Source organism: Pinus tabuliformis, chromosome 6 (assembly GCF_031772625.1).
Source record: "Pinus tabuliformis cultivar Carrire ecotype Pingquan chromosome 6, CPIR1, whole genome shotgun sequence".
Taxonomy (NCBI): Eukaryota; Viridiplantae; Streptophyta; class Pinopsida; order Pinales; family Pinaceae; genus Pinus; species Pinus tabuliformis.
In genome coordinates, this window is record NC_142292.1 from 296,419,685 (window position 1) to 296,433,961 (window position 14,277).

The 14,277-nt window shown below is 43.3% G+C and overlaps 1 pseudogene; it reads left to right on the plus strand.

The window, feature by feature from the left end:
* The first annotated feature begins 3,610 nt into the window (after positions 1 to 3,610).
* Positions 3,611 to 14,277, plus strand: part of LOC149258503 (uncharacterized) — a 42,474-nt pseudogene continuing 31,807 nt past the window's right edge.

The window sequence follows — 14,277 nt, forward strand, 5'->3', positions numbered from 1 at the left end:
CATGTGCGTTGTTGATCACTAGATTGATCGAATCATAGGAGGATTCATCACCGAGTTCGCGGTAGATACTTTAGTCAGCTATAGTGAGGCAGGAGGATGCTTCCTCAAAGGGCCGCGAGTGGGAGAATCTACAGAATTGAAGGTAGTACAGAACTAGAAACTAGCCCCTTGATTTCACCTCCTCAAGGAGGCGAGGAAGAGCTCGCGAAGGTCTCACCACGAAGTGCGATCAATTTGATAAGGCAGAGGAGTCCGCGCATACCACCCCCACCCACACTGTCGCTAGTTTCACCGTCTTCACCCCCATCTTTCCCTATACCACCTTCGACACCACCGCGAAACAATATGGTGAGCGCGATAAATTTGCTGGTGTTCAAGGGAGTAGGAAATGAAGATTCAGACCAGTTTTAGTTCATGATAGAAGTTGTATGGGAAGCGTAGGGAGTCACGGATGACAATATAAAGAAAGCAATGTTGGTCAGCGCTCTGCAGGATCGTGCGCTGACCTGGTACATTAAGCATTTCAATGACAATCCGAATGCGGGGATCGTGGATATTCAAGTTGCGCTAAACAAATAATTTAGCAGGCCAAAGTCAGAGGCACAGTCGATCATTGGGTTCAAAGAAATCATAATGCTACCAGGCGAGACCCCTTAGGAGTTGGATCAAAGACTGAAGTGCACAATTCGTGAAGCTAACATGACATTGACAGATGGACAACACTGCGAATAGTTTGTAGCATCGTTAACGCCGCATTTACGAAACACGCTGTCACAACAGAGGCTAACCACTTAGGCTGAGGCCTTGGAGGTCGCGATGAGATTGCACGAGACCCTAATACAAGATCCCAACCTGGGAGTTCATCAGATTCATGAGCAGTTGAAAAACTTGTGCCTTGAGATGCAGAGTTTGAAACAAGATAGGACAACTCGCCTAGAAGTGCGCGATGAGGTATGGTGAGTAAAGTGCAAGGGCGTGGGACATGACAAGGACCACTGCTTGGTGTTCGCAAATTACCTCGCAGGAGGAGGACTAGGAAGAGGTCGCGAACAACTGATATGTTACAATTGTGGAGGGCCAGGACATTATGCCCGTGATTGTACAAATCCAACGCGGCCATCATGTTTGTACTGTACATTGTTTGATCACGAGACAAAGGATTGTCCCACGCTAATAGCATGATTGCATGATAAAGGAGCACTCCAACCTCCCCCGACTCAAAACCTGCAAATGATGAGGTCTGAGCCGTGCGAGGAAGACCCTAATGTAAATATTCTGCTTCGAAGTGGAATTACGATAGGAGATGACAAAGGCAAGCAACTTGAAGAAAGTACTTGGATTCGCAAGGCTCCAACGAAGGAGCCAAAGTTTTATTTGGAGCGCACTAAGGAAACCTTCATGTAAGTGAAGAAGAGCTTCGCTGATGCCTCCACTTCACGAAGTAAAGACAGACCAACGCCGGAAATAGACCCATCAATGCTGACAACGTTCCTGGAAACATGCATGAAGTTGATGCACGACAGTAAGGCTGTAAAGGGGTTGTAGGAACTCATAAATAGATGCGCTGGGACCGTGCAAGGAGAACCGCGCATGGTCCAGAAGCTCGGAAAGCACACGACGTGAACGGGAAGAGACATGAGATTGACCGCGCAAATTGGAGAATATGAGATGGACCAAGTGATTCTGGATCTAGGATCGGACACGAACGTCCTACCGAAGCAGACATGGGAGCACATGGGAAGGCCTACACTACAATGGTCTCCTATCCAACTGCGAATGGTGAACCAGTAAAATATCCTACCGATGGGGAGATTGCAGGGAATCACAGTGGATATCGAAGGAGCAAGCACGCTAGTAGATTTCGAAGTGATAGAGATTGTTGATGACAATAATCCCTACCTTGTGCTATTAGGAATAGATTAGGCCATGGAAATGAATGGGATGATAAATTTGAAGAAACGCAACATGATGTTTGAGAAAAAGTCTCTGCGTGTGGTTGTACCGTTGGGCCCTACAGAAGGAATGGGCTACACGGAGCCTTTGCGTATTGATAACGAGATCGATCTGCTGCGTATTGACGGAGGTGAGGGATCTACCTATGAATGATGGGTTAAGTGAAGTAGATGACTTCCTGAATAGATTTGGAAGAGAAGTGCCAGAACAACAACGTTTCGAAGCTTTGAAATGGGTAATGCACGCTACGCCCGCGAGGTGGTGGGGTACACACCAAAGAAGTTTTGAGGATTGGCGCGAATGCAAAAGGATGATGCGCATGCAGTTTGGGAAGCCTCAGATGTGATTGATAGATAAGATTTCAAGACAAAATGGTCCACGCACCCACCTATCTAGATGGATGTAGGTGTATGGTGCGAAACCTGTGTAGAAGCACACAATATTCGTGTTAGGAGATATAGTCAGTAAGCAGGTGCTGGCAGGGAAATGGCGCGAACAACCCCTCCGATTGGAACCATGAAGTATGGAAAGACCAAGTGCACAGAATGTTATCCACGTAGAAGCCTTTAACAAAGTGTGTGAAGCGCTGAACAAGGCCCACAATGTGAAGCGGACTGACGCATACTAACGGTTCTATGGGCTTATAGGACTGGGTGCAAGAAACTGACGACGCAGGCATCTCCAAGGCTGGAGTATGAAGCGAATGCTATAATCCCCATAGAGCATGAAATGCTTAGTCCGTGCATGACAACACCGATAGATACGATAGTTCGCAGAACCTTGGAAGAAGAAATCCAACAGGGCAATTTTAGGCTCCAAGAACTTGAGAAAGAAAGGATGTGATTAAGGAAGAAAAGCTCTCTAATAAAAGCAGAAGTCAAGAAGCTGGAGGATGAGATAAAGGAAGATTTTCTCGATAAGAAGAACAGGGTGATAAAACAAGGTGTGCATGATCATGCTGACAAGTTTGAGGACTATTGTCGCGAATTGATCAGTTTGATGCCTTGGCTTGGACCACATATTACTAAGCGAATCAACCAAGGTGGCGCACTACAGATGATAAAGTGTGCGACGTCGCTAGTAACAATAAAAGGTGGGTATTTTCTAGAAAAAGTGATGGATGACCGAATGACACCCTATACAGGTGGCGCGACCACCTCACTAGTCGTGGAAAGTACAATATTAGTGCTCTTGGCAGTTGAAAGGAGGCACGGGACTATAAACTACTATGCATGGGAATTGCGTGATGTTGGAGCTGCGTGTAGAAGCAAAGAGTCATAGGGTCTGTGGCCGCGCGGGGGGCTGCGTTGCCACGTGGGTTAGCCAAAAAGTGACCGTTAAAGTCACTATTCACGATGTGATGCTCGACTTGAGACCAAATGGAGCGGGCGGTAGGCATTTAAGACGCGATTTATGGGCAAGATTTGGGAAAATATACTGCGAAGGGGGCATTAATGAACCGGATTTGAGGGGAATGGTTGAATTCAAATTCAAAAGGTGCTATAAATTACAAAGGGCTTCCCAGCAAACCACACTTGGTCATTTGCGATTTGAGTAGTTGTATACCTCACGTAGCCTGAGTAGAGCCGTGTTTGACTTGTGTAGAACGTTCATTGAGCCCCTGAATACGCGAGTGATATATTTCTGGTTGAACACAATGGCAACATCTGAGGAAGTTAAGGATATCACAAAGATGATTGCCGAAGAGGCCGCGCAAGCCCTAATTATGGGAGATGCCCCTGAAGGTGCCGGGATTGTGGCAGAAATCCCTAAATCATCATGTACGCCAAGAACACAGAAATACAAACAGGCAATGGTTCCCGTACGTGTGTCCCCGCGAAACTCGTTGCGCACCAAGCTGACAATGGAGGAGAAGGGGAAAGTCGTTAACATAGAAACTGACAAAGAGGAGGAAGACCTGGAGGACCTTATCATTGAAGAAGACGAGGACGAAGGCATGGAGGAGGAAACTGAGCCTGGGCACCCTCCAATAAAGCTGCCTGCCGATATCTCCTCGCGGAAGGGGAAGGCTAAAGTACCCAAGGATCTTGACGAGAGCAAGAGCTCTCTACAAGCCCTACTCCTCCCAGACAACATCATTTTTGAGGGCACGCACCTGGGATGGGTGCCTAACTTAAAATTTCAAGATTAGGACCTCGCTGACCACGAGAAGTTCCCTCACCTAGAGATTGCACAACTCATGAAGCCTAAGCAAAACATCGCGGTGGGGGTTACTGAATTAGAGCCGCGAAAGTGGTTGCGCAGAGTGGAAAAGGCAGGGCTACTAAACCTGCTTTGGGTGTCGCATTTCCACTGCGCCCCAATAACAATTTTCATCATGAGGCAACTGCTCTACCTGGTGCATGGTGGGTGTGTATGGCTAGAGGAGCCCATCCCCATCACGGAAAACTTAATTCACCGCATCTGATCTAAATTGGATCCATGAAGAATTGTTGAAATGACCTTGACTGTATCAAGTTGGGACAGACATCAAAGAATTGAGAGAACAATGATAAAAAACACCTCTACACTAGTGGCAGTTGGCAGCCAACGTGGAACGACAAGGACCTCGGTCAAAGTGCGTTGATCGAGGCCCATGGAGACTACGCGGGAGGCGAAATTAGCCCCTGGGAGGCCCAGGCTGGGAAAAAACCCTCGAAATGGGAAGGCCCCAAGCGCTCGGTCACATGGAGAGCCGGGAAAACCGTGGGGAAAAGGCGAAAAGCTAAAAGGCGGGACCTGCTCCGAAACCGGCGGTATTGATCGGGGGCATCCTTGAGCGGTAAGCAATTTTGGTGAAAGCGGAGAGATTCCACTCAGCGCTCGACGCATGGCGAGTGGAGGAGAGAGAAAACTACCGCTCATCGCGCGCTAACAGTCGAGTAAGTCAACCGTGCGAAATGAGCAGATGGCGTTGGATTTGGGGGATCCAAATTTGACGGTTGACATCGCGCCCGATGGCAAGACATGATTTAATGAGGTAATAAGCCGCGATCTAGAAGAATTTGAGGTCCGCTTTGACCGCCACGGTGGCGGAAGACTCATTCCATGACGTAGTCGAAGAATTGAACCAACGAAGCAGGTTGGCGCAGTTTATAGGAGGACATGTGGCTACTCCCTGTGAGCCTGATGATGACGCTAAACAGGGACCTCCAAGCGCAGCTGCAGTAGGCAATCCGATAGAGGTGGAAGAGGAACTGAATAGCCATGAGCTCGAATGAATGGCCTTAAATCCATGAATAGAGAACAAAAGACACACGGAGAGGAAGAACCGAAGACAGAAGACAGAGAAGCAAAGAAGACAGTGAAGCAAAGAAAAGCAAAAAGAAGACAGAGGGACGAGCTGACCATAGGCAGCGTCAAGCACCAGAGAGCTTGAGAGATTCAAGCCATCCCTTAGAGGATCTGTCAAACCAAAGAGGTCAAAGGGCAAGTAGGAAAAGAGTCTGTGCACTTTAGTGGCTTGGGGAATCCAAGGACCACCCTGCCAAGCAAACCTGTTTCAGGAGACTCATATTGAGCTCCTGCATTGTAATTCTCTGCTTAAGACACAATAAAATAAGGCCACCACTAAGAGCTAGACCGGAGATGTAGCCCTGGAGGATAGGGTGAACTCCTTAATAATTTCTTGTGTTCTTGTATTTACTTACTGTATTTCTCTATTCTTTTTCCATTTCAAGTGTCTGTGTATTTGCAATCTGATCGATCCTTTGCCTAAATAACATGGACACACACCAGCACATGAGTCTGTAATACCTTCATTTATTAAATCTTTAACTGAGGTCACTCATAGGGTGATTATCAGATCAAGTGGTATCAGAGCTTAGGTTGTAAGGTTAGACAAGCTTGTGTTAGTTTAGCTGTTGAATGCTCACTAGATCAAAGCTTAAATTAGGAGAAGGAGAGTTGGTCTAAACTAATCCTGAAATTGGGAGAGTCTATCCTCGGAAGACAATGTCAGAAGAAGGTCCTGTAGGGCCAGACCCTCAATTCCTAGAAAGTTTCCTAGCTATAAAGTCTATGGTAGAAGAAATGTATAGGGACTTTAGAAAGCATAAGGATGAGGATTCATCAGAATCTAAACAACACAAAGAAGAATATGAGTCTCATTCCCATGACCACTCTAAAGGAAAAGGGAAAGAGGAAAGCTTTATCACACCTTCTAATAGCCCTGTGCACAACAAGAAGGCATCTTTGATCAAGCTAGATATTAAATTTGATTTGCCTATATGTGATGGAGAGCTAAATGCTGAAAAGTTGGAAAATTGGATTAAACAAATTGATGTTTATTGTAGGGTACAGAACATAGACTCAGACAAGAGAAAGATTCAGCTAGCAAGCCTATGCCTAGGAGGCACTGCATTGGTTTGGTGGGAAGGTAGAGCTCAAGCTAACATGAAAATACATGGTAAGACCATCTCTGCTTAGAGTGAATTTGTTTCTGCAATTAAAATGCAGTTCTATCCATTGGCCTACATGCAACAAGCCATGATGAGTTGGCAAACTCTTCGACAATTGAAAGGGCAAAATGTGCAAGGGTACACTCAAGAATTTAAAAAGAGAGCATTGATTCTAGGAATCTCACTAGACTCACCAGAAACTCTTTTGAAGTACATTGGTGGTCTACACAACTACATGAGGCATACCATCCTCATGTTCAATCCCACTAGTATAGATGAGGTATCTGTACAAGCTACTCACCTAGAAGCTAGAGGAAAGAATGGAAATCCAGAAGTTGGGGGACCATCCCAACCCACTGCAAGCAAGAGCAAGGAGAAAAGAAAGCAGAAGTGGAAAGCAAGGAAGGCTAACACTGCACAGAAAAGCAAAGTTTCATGCACTCACTGTAAAAAGGATGGGCATGATGATGAGCACTGTTGGTTTTGCATCCAAAGCTGAGACCTAAGAAGTTCGAGGGCAAGAAAAAGAAGACTGATGCAGCTATTCAAAAAGATTTGGGGTCAGACTCGGGATATGAAACAACTATTGCAGCCACAGGTATAAAAGGTAAGAATTCTGAAGCATCTACTAGTGATCCTGCTCAATTTGTTATTGATGAAGAAAATGAGAGAAAAAGACATGAGCTTTTTCATATTCGAGTTATTTACAAACATCAAAATATTGATACTCTATTTGATAGTGGCTCACAAGTAAATTTAATTTATGAAGCAATTGTAAAGAAATTGGGATTAGCAACTACACCTCATAAGAAACCATACCCGTTAGGATGGTTGAATGATAAAGCACAACTACAAGTGACTAAACAGTGCAAACTCAAGTTTTCTTTTGGGTCATCATTTGTAGATGAGGTGGAGTTAGACATAATTCCTTTGGATATATGTGGAATTGTTTTAGGAAGTCCTTACTTGTATGATAGAAAGGCTATTTTCTATAGAGCTGAGAACAAGTATCTGCTTGTTAAAGATGGAATCGAATACTTTGTAAGAGATCATAAGCTCAAGAATAATTATACTCTCATAAAGTCAGGGCAGATGAAAAGAATGATAAATTCATGCAAACAATGCTTACTGATGGTTGTAAAGGAAAAGAAACCTGATAAAACCAATGTATTTGAGGGCTGTAATGCTGAACAACAAGCTGATATAGAAAAGGTCGTTTCAGAGTATGATGTCTTATTTCAAGAACCTAAAGGTCTGCCACCCAAAAGGGGAATAATACATGATATTATTTTGCAACAAGATGTGCCATTGCCTAACATTGGGGTGTACAGGTTGTCAGCTTTAGAGAATGTTGAAATCAAGAAGCAGGTGTAGGAGTTGCTCGAGAAGGGGTTCATCAGGCCTAGCACATCACCATGTGGGTCACCAATCGTTTTGGTGAGAAAGAAAGATGGCTCGTGGAGAATGTGCATTGACTACCGAGCACTAAATAAGATAACAATAAAAAATCGTTATCCCCTTCCTCGCATAGATGATCTTTTAGATCAATTAAAGGAAGCTGTTTATTTCACCAAACTGGATTTGCATAGTGGATACCATCAGGTCAAAGTTGCAGAGCAAGATGCATGGAAGACTGATTATATGAGTGGTTGGTTATGCCTTTTGGCTTAACTAATGCTCCTGCTACTTTCATGAGATTAATGAATGATGTACTCAGACCTTTTCTTGATGATTTTGTTATTGTGTATCTGGATGACATTCTGATTTTTAGTAAAACGTGGGAAGAACATTTAAAGCATATTAAGCAAACACTAGATGTTTTGAAAAGAGAAAGACTTAATGTTAAACTCCCAAATTGTGAATTTGGCAAGACATCTCTAAACTACTTGGGACATATAGTAGGGGTTGGTGAATTAAAGATAGATCCCTCTAAAGTGGCAATCATTGTAAACTGTCCTAAACCCAAGTCTGCTACAAAAGTGAGAAGCTTCTGAGGAGCAGCACAATATTGGAGGAAGTTCATTTCTAACTTTTCCATAATTGCAGCTCCCTTACATGCTTTAATAGGATTAAACAAGGTGTTTCAGTGGGGAGGCAAACATCAAAAAGCCTTTGACACCTTGAAAGAAAAGATTAGTATAGCCCCTGTACTAGCACTGTCTGATCTGCAAAGACCATTTGAGATCCAAACTGATGCCAGTGACTATGCCATGGGAGCAGTGTTGACATAGCACGGTAAACCCATATGTTATCATTCTGAGACTTTTAATCCTGTAGTAGTTAATTATCCTACATATGATAGAGAATTGTATGCATTAGTTCAGAGTGTCAAAAAGTGGAAACATTATTTAATGGGCAAAGAGACAGTAATACATATTGATCATCAACCACTTCAATATTTACACTCCCAAACTAAGTTGCAACAATCAAGACATTACAGATGGATGGGTTTTCTACAACAGTTTCATTTAGTCATCAGATATAAAAAGGACATACATAAAAAAGTTGCAGACATGTTATCTACACCCATTGTAAATGCATCTACTATACTTAAGCATAATTATGTACTACATGAAAGCTACATTGAACAATATGCTCAAGATATAGACTTTAAAGATGTATATGCAACTTTGAGTCAAGGAAAAAGAGTAGAAGAATTGGACTATCATGTGAAGGACCGACTCTTATATCATTGTGGGAAACTCTGCATTCCACAAACTGAGAGAATAAAGATAATTAGGGAAGCACAAACTTCTCCAATATCAGGTCACTTTGGGGTAAGTAAAACAGTTGCACAACTGCAAAGGTTTTGTTATTGGCCAGAAATGAATGAGACCGTTTCTAGATATGTAAGAGGATGTACTATGTGTGCTAAAAGCAAACCCAGTAATAGAAAACTAGGCTTGTACACTCCTTTACCAGTACCTTCTCACCCTTGGGAAAGTGTTTCCATGGATTTTGTTGGAGGACTACCTAAATCTAGGAAAGGTCATGATTATCTACATGTTTTTGTGGATAGGTTCAGCAAAATGTGTATTTTGATACCTTGCAATAAACAGATTACAACTGAACGGACTGCAAAATTGTTCTTTGAACATGTATGGGTTCATTTTGGATTACCCACTTCTATTGTATCTAATCGAGACACCCGATTTATGGGGAAGTTTTGGTCAAGTCTGTGGGAACTGATGGACACCAAATTGAAGAAAAGCACAGCTTTTCACCCACAAACTAATGGCCAAACAGAGGTAGTTAACATGACAGTTATCCAGTTATTGAGAGGGTATTGCAACAAACATCCTAAGCTTTGGGATGAACATTTATGTTATGTGTAGCATGCTTACAACACAGAAAAACATTCTTCTACACAGAGATCTCCTTTTGAGACCTGTTTTGGTTTCACACCAAGGTCTCCTTTGGATTTTGTCTTTGGTAAAGATACCATGGTTGATGGACACAGTGATGTGGACAGGGCAACTGAGTTCATTGAACAGATCCAGGAGATCCACCACGCAGTACAGGAATAGCTGGAAAAGAGTCAAGCCAAATACAAGGCTAGGAATGAGAAGCATCGGATGGAGCATAATTTTCAAGTTGGTGACCAGGTCTGGTTGTATATCAGCAAGGACAGGATGCAAGGTGAAGGTAAAAATCTCAAGCCCATAAGGTATGGACCTTTCAAAATACTTGAGAAGATTGGTGAAAATGATTTTCACCTTGATCTACTAGCTTACATGCACATCTACTCAGTCGTAAATGCAAATTGCTTGAGATTGTTTGAACCTTCAATGATTGAGGATCCTGAAGAGCAAAGTCAATTGCCTTCTATCGATGACCTGCTACCTAAATATCTTAATGAATTGCAGGAAAACACCGTACTGGATAGGAAGGTGGGGATGACGCGCGGGGGAGATGTGAAGTACCTCAGGATTGGACTCAAAGGTTCAAAGCCAAGTAGTGAAAATTGGATTGAGATTGGGCAAGTGAGAAAATAATATCCTCACTTAGTCGATGCTTAAAAACCAACTTTTGGTGGTCCAAAAGCTTTTATTGGGAAGGCCATGATCCGAATTGGATCCATGAAGAATTGTTAAAAGGACCTTGACTGCATCAGGTCGGGACAGACATCAAAGAATTGAGAGAACATCGATAAAAAAACCTCTACACCAGTGGCAGTTGGCAGCCAGCATGGAACGACGAGGACCTCGGTCAAAGCGCGCTGACCGAGGCCCATGGAGACTGCACAGGAGGCAAATTAACCCCTGGGAGGCCTAGATTGAGAAACAGAGGGAGTTTTTGATGCGCGATTAGCGCATCGCTGGGCGAAAACCCTCGAAATGGGAAGGTCCCAAGCGCTCAGTCGCATGGAGAGCCGGGAAAACTGTGGGGAAAAGGCGGAAATCTAAAAGGCGAGACCCACTCCGAAACCGGCAGTATTGATCGGGGGCATCCTTGAGCGATAAGCAGTTTTGGTGAAAGTGGAGGGATTCCACTCAGCGCCCGATGCGTGGCGAGCGGAGGAGAGAGAAAACCGCCGCTCATCGCGCGCTAACGGTTGAGCAAGTCAATCGTGCGAAATGAGCGGATGGCGTTGGATCTAGGGGATCCAGATCTGACGGTTGACACCGTGCCCGATGGCAAGACCGGATTTAACGAGGGAATAGGCCGTGATCTAGAAGAATTTGAGGTCTTCTTTGATCGCCACGGTGGCAGAAGACTCATTCCACGACATAGCCAAAGAATTGAATTGACGAAGCAGGCTGGCGCAGTTTACAGGAGGACATGTGGCTGCTCCTTTTGAGCGTGATGATGACGCCCAATAGGGAACTCCAAGCACAGCTGCAGTAGGCGATCCGACGGAGGTGGAAGAGGAACCGAACAACCATGAGCTCGAATGGCCTTAAAGCCATGAATAGAGAACATAAGACACACGGAGAGGAAGAACCGAAGACAGAAGACAGAGAAACAAAGAAGACTGTTACACAGTAATTTGTCACCATTTGTCACCGTCCCTGTTATCCCTTTCCCGCACTTTGGAGGACTCATTCCGGGACCTGTGAGAAGTGACATAACTTGAAAACACTTGCATTATGTTCCCCTAAGTATGGACTTCATATGCCTTGAAGACATCTCCTGCAGAATATCCTTAAAAAGTCCCCTTTTTCCATTAGCACGGATCCACAGTGTATCACCCGCACCAATGGGGGAAATTCTCCAAAGAGGGCGCGCCAGTTGGCGCTCTGTCTCAGAGTCTTACCTGCGCCAACGAAGTTTGGGAAAGCTTTTTAACAAACGCACGCCCGAAAGTTTTTTCCTTTCGACTCATGAAGCTTTTCAAGGATAATGCCAATCTCATGGATGTCGAGATTCATCGTATCTTTATCCATAATAGCTTTTCAAGGATAATGCCAATCCCATGGATGTCTGGATTCATTGTATCTCTTCCTCCTCCTCCATCTATAAAAGCTTGTTCTGTTGCATTTGACAAGCTAGTTTTTGAGCATAGGGAGAATTATACTGTCAGAAGTCTGAGAGATTGCTGTAAGAGTCTTCTTTGCATTCATGATCAAAGAGAGAGAGGCTTGTTCCCAATCCCGACAAGCTTTGAAGGGCATATGTAGCTGATCACCCAGCCAAAGGAGGATTTGACGTCAGAACTATGGTTGTATTCTCCTTTGTTGATTATCAATAATAGATGACTATCATTATGGTTCCATTCTTGTTGTTCATTGTGGTGATGTTTGAGTTATATCTTTTCTGACCGATATATAATTGCATCTATTGGATTTTATGCTTGTATTCTTGTCGTTCTTTGCATGTGCAGGTGTCCATTCACGGAGATCGTGAGGATCGTGACCGGCCGGAGCAAAGGAACGGGAGTGTCAACTCTTCTACAACTCTAGCGTTGGAATACAAGTAGGCTCTTATAATCCACGTTTAATTTGCAATTAGGAACTTGCGTGATAAAATCTCTCCAACAAACATTACATTGGAAACATCATTAATAAATGACTAGAGTCAAACTCGACTAAACTGGACTTAACTGAAACTGAATGGGGATCTAGGATCACCATATCATCCTGTTGATGCCTCGAAAATCGCTGCAACAACATAGGGGAAACCACCCGGTCCGGACCTTAGTACAACTCCTTTTCCGTTTGGAATAGTGGCTCCGACTGGGGATAATGGGACCAGTTTCCCAGAAATGGATAAAATGGGATGGATGAGCGACTTATAGATTATGCTAGTGATAAGCAAATAACTAGAACTATCAGCAGGAATATAACAACTATAATCTACCCCGGGGTTTTATCGATCTCTAAAGTGTAGCGTTTGATGATCTGAGTTTTTAGACAGGCATATAGATGAATCTGTCTTTAAAGATAGATATTAAATTATTCAAGATTGATGTGCATAAATAGTTACACAAAGCGATAACAGCGAAATTACTACACTTTATCATTTATATCATTGTTACATGCATGATTAAAGGAAAATGCAAATCGCAAAACATCCAATAGTGGGCTGAGATAGAGATTTGCTGTTACAGCGCATACATGTATTCAACAATAGCAAGAATATATAACATAACAATTCATATAAAAGGAATGACTTCAGACGTAGATAAAAGTACCATATGAGCTGCGGGACATTCCCAAATATCAATCGCTATTAGCAGTTCTTCCTCCAACACAGAAATCGTCCTCAACAAAGGCAATAGTGCACAATTGCATTAAAAAATTTGATGTCAAATTCAGAACAACTGGTCCAATTTCATAAAAGAATAGCGACTGAAGCACAGTAGTGCAAACTTCAGCCTATTAAGTCTGTTACAAAATTTTACGACCCTTTCCAAAACAATGAAAGGGTCTATAAATACTAATCTAATTTAAATATCTACTAAACAGAAATCCTACTAAGCTGGTATCAATAACTCTTGATCCTGTTTTGGTTGGCGATCTGGCAAGCGGGAGGGTGACTCATTAAGTCGGCTGCTTTCCTTTGAATCTGAGCTGATTTATTGCAAGCATTGGCTCAACTTCCGGGGGTTTGTTGAGGCATGAACTGAGCTGTGCAGCGTAGGTGGCATCTTGGATATCGGGAATTATACACCTGATTGCGTCTGTAAGGCACTTTAGGGCAGATCTCTGTGTATGTGGCTTGATTAAAAAGAGCCAATATGCATCTGAGGTTAAGCTTTTAACTCCAGCGATTAATCTTCCTTTTTCCTCTAATTCAGGGTAGCATGTTTGCTCTAATGTATTTGTATTTGTCATCTTTCCCGGTGTACATTGAGAAATCATATTGGCTAGGTAAAGAGTGTTATTGACTAGATCCACTAGATTGCTGGCGGTTGATTTACATCTTGAAGCCTCCCTTTCTGCTTTCATCACTTGAGTGTGCCATTCTGTGAAAAGTATATCTTTATGTGTTTCTATGATCCTGGGCAAATTTGCTACTTTTCCCAAATCAGTATCTTGCCAGTCAAGATATGCAGTAATGGCCTCGTCCGCTTGATCTAGTTCAGTCCTGGCCTTTTCTACCTGCTGATTTATTGCTGTAGTTAGCTCACACAGTGGCTCATCTTGAGCGATCTGTTGACATAAGAGTCTGATCTGAGCTATCAACGCATTGTTTATCAATAATGCCTCTGATTTAAACTCTTTTACCTGCGACGCGCCCTTCATCTTTTCCAGCTGCGATGATATTTGAGCAATTTTCTCATCTTTGGTCTTTATCATTTGCTCATTCGCCGCTCTCAAATTTTCCAATGCCTCCGACAATTCTTTTTGTTTCTGGATCGCACCCTGATCAATCCTTTGCCTTTCCGCTTGCAATTGCTGAGTCAACTGATTGTTCTCTTGCTGTTGCGCCAGCAACTGTTCTTCTGCTTGTGCTGCCCTTTGCTTTGATTCAACCAATT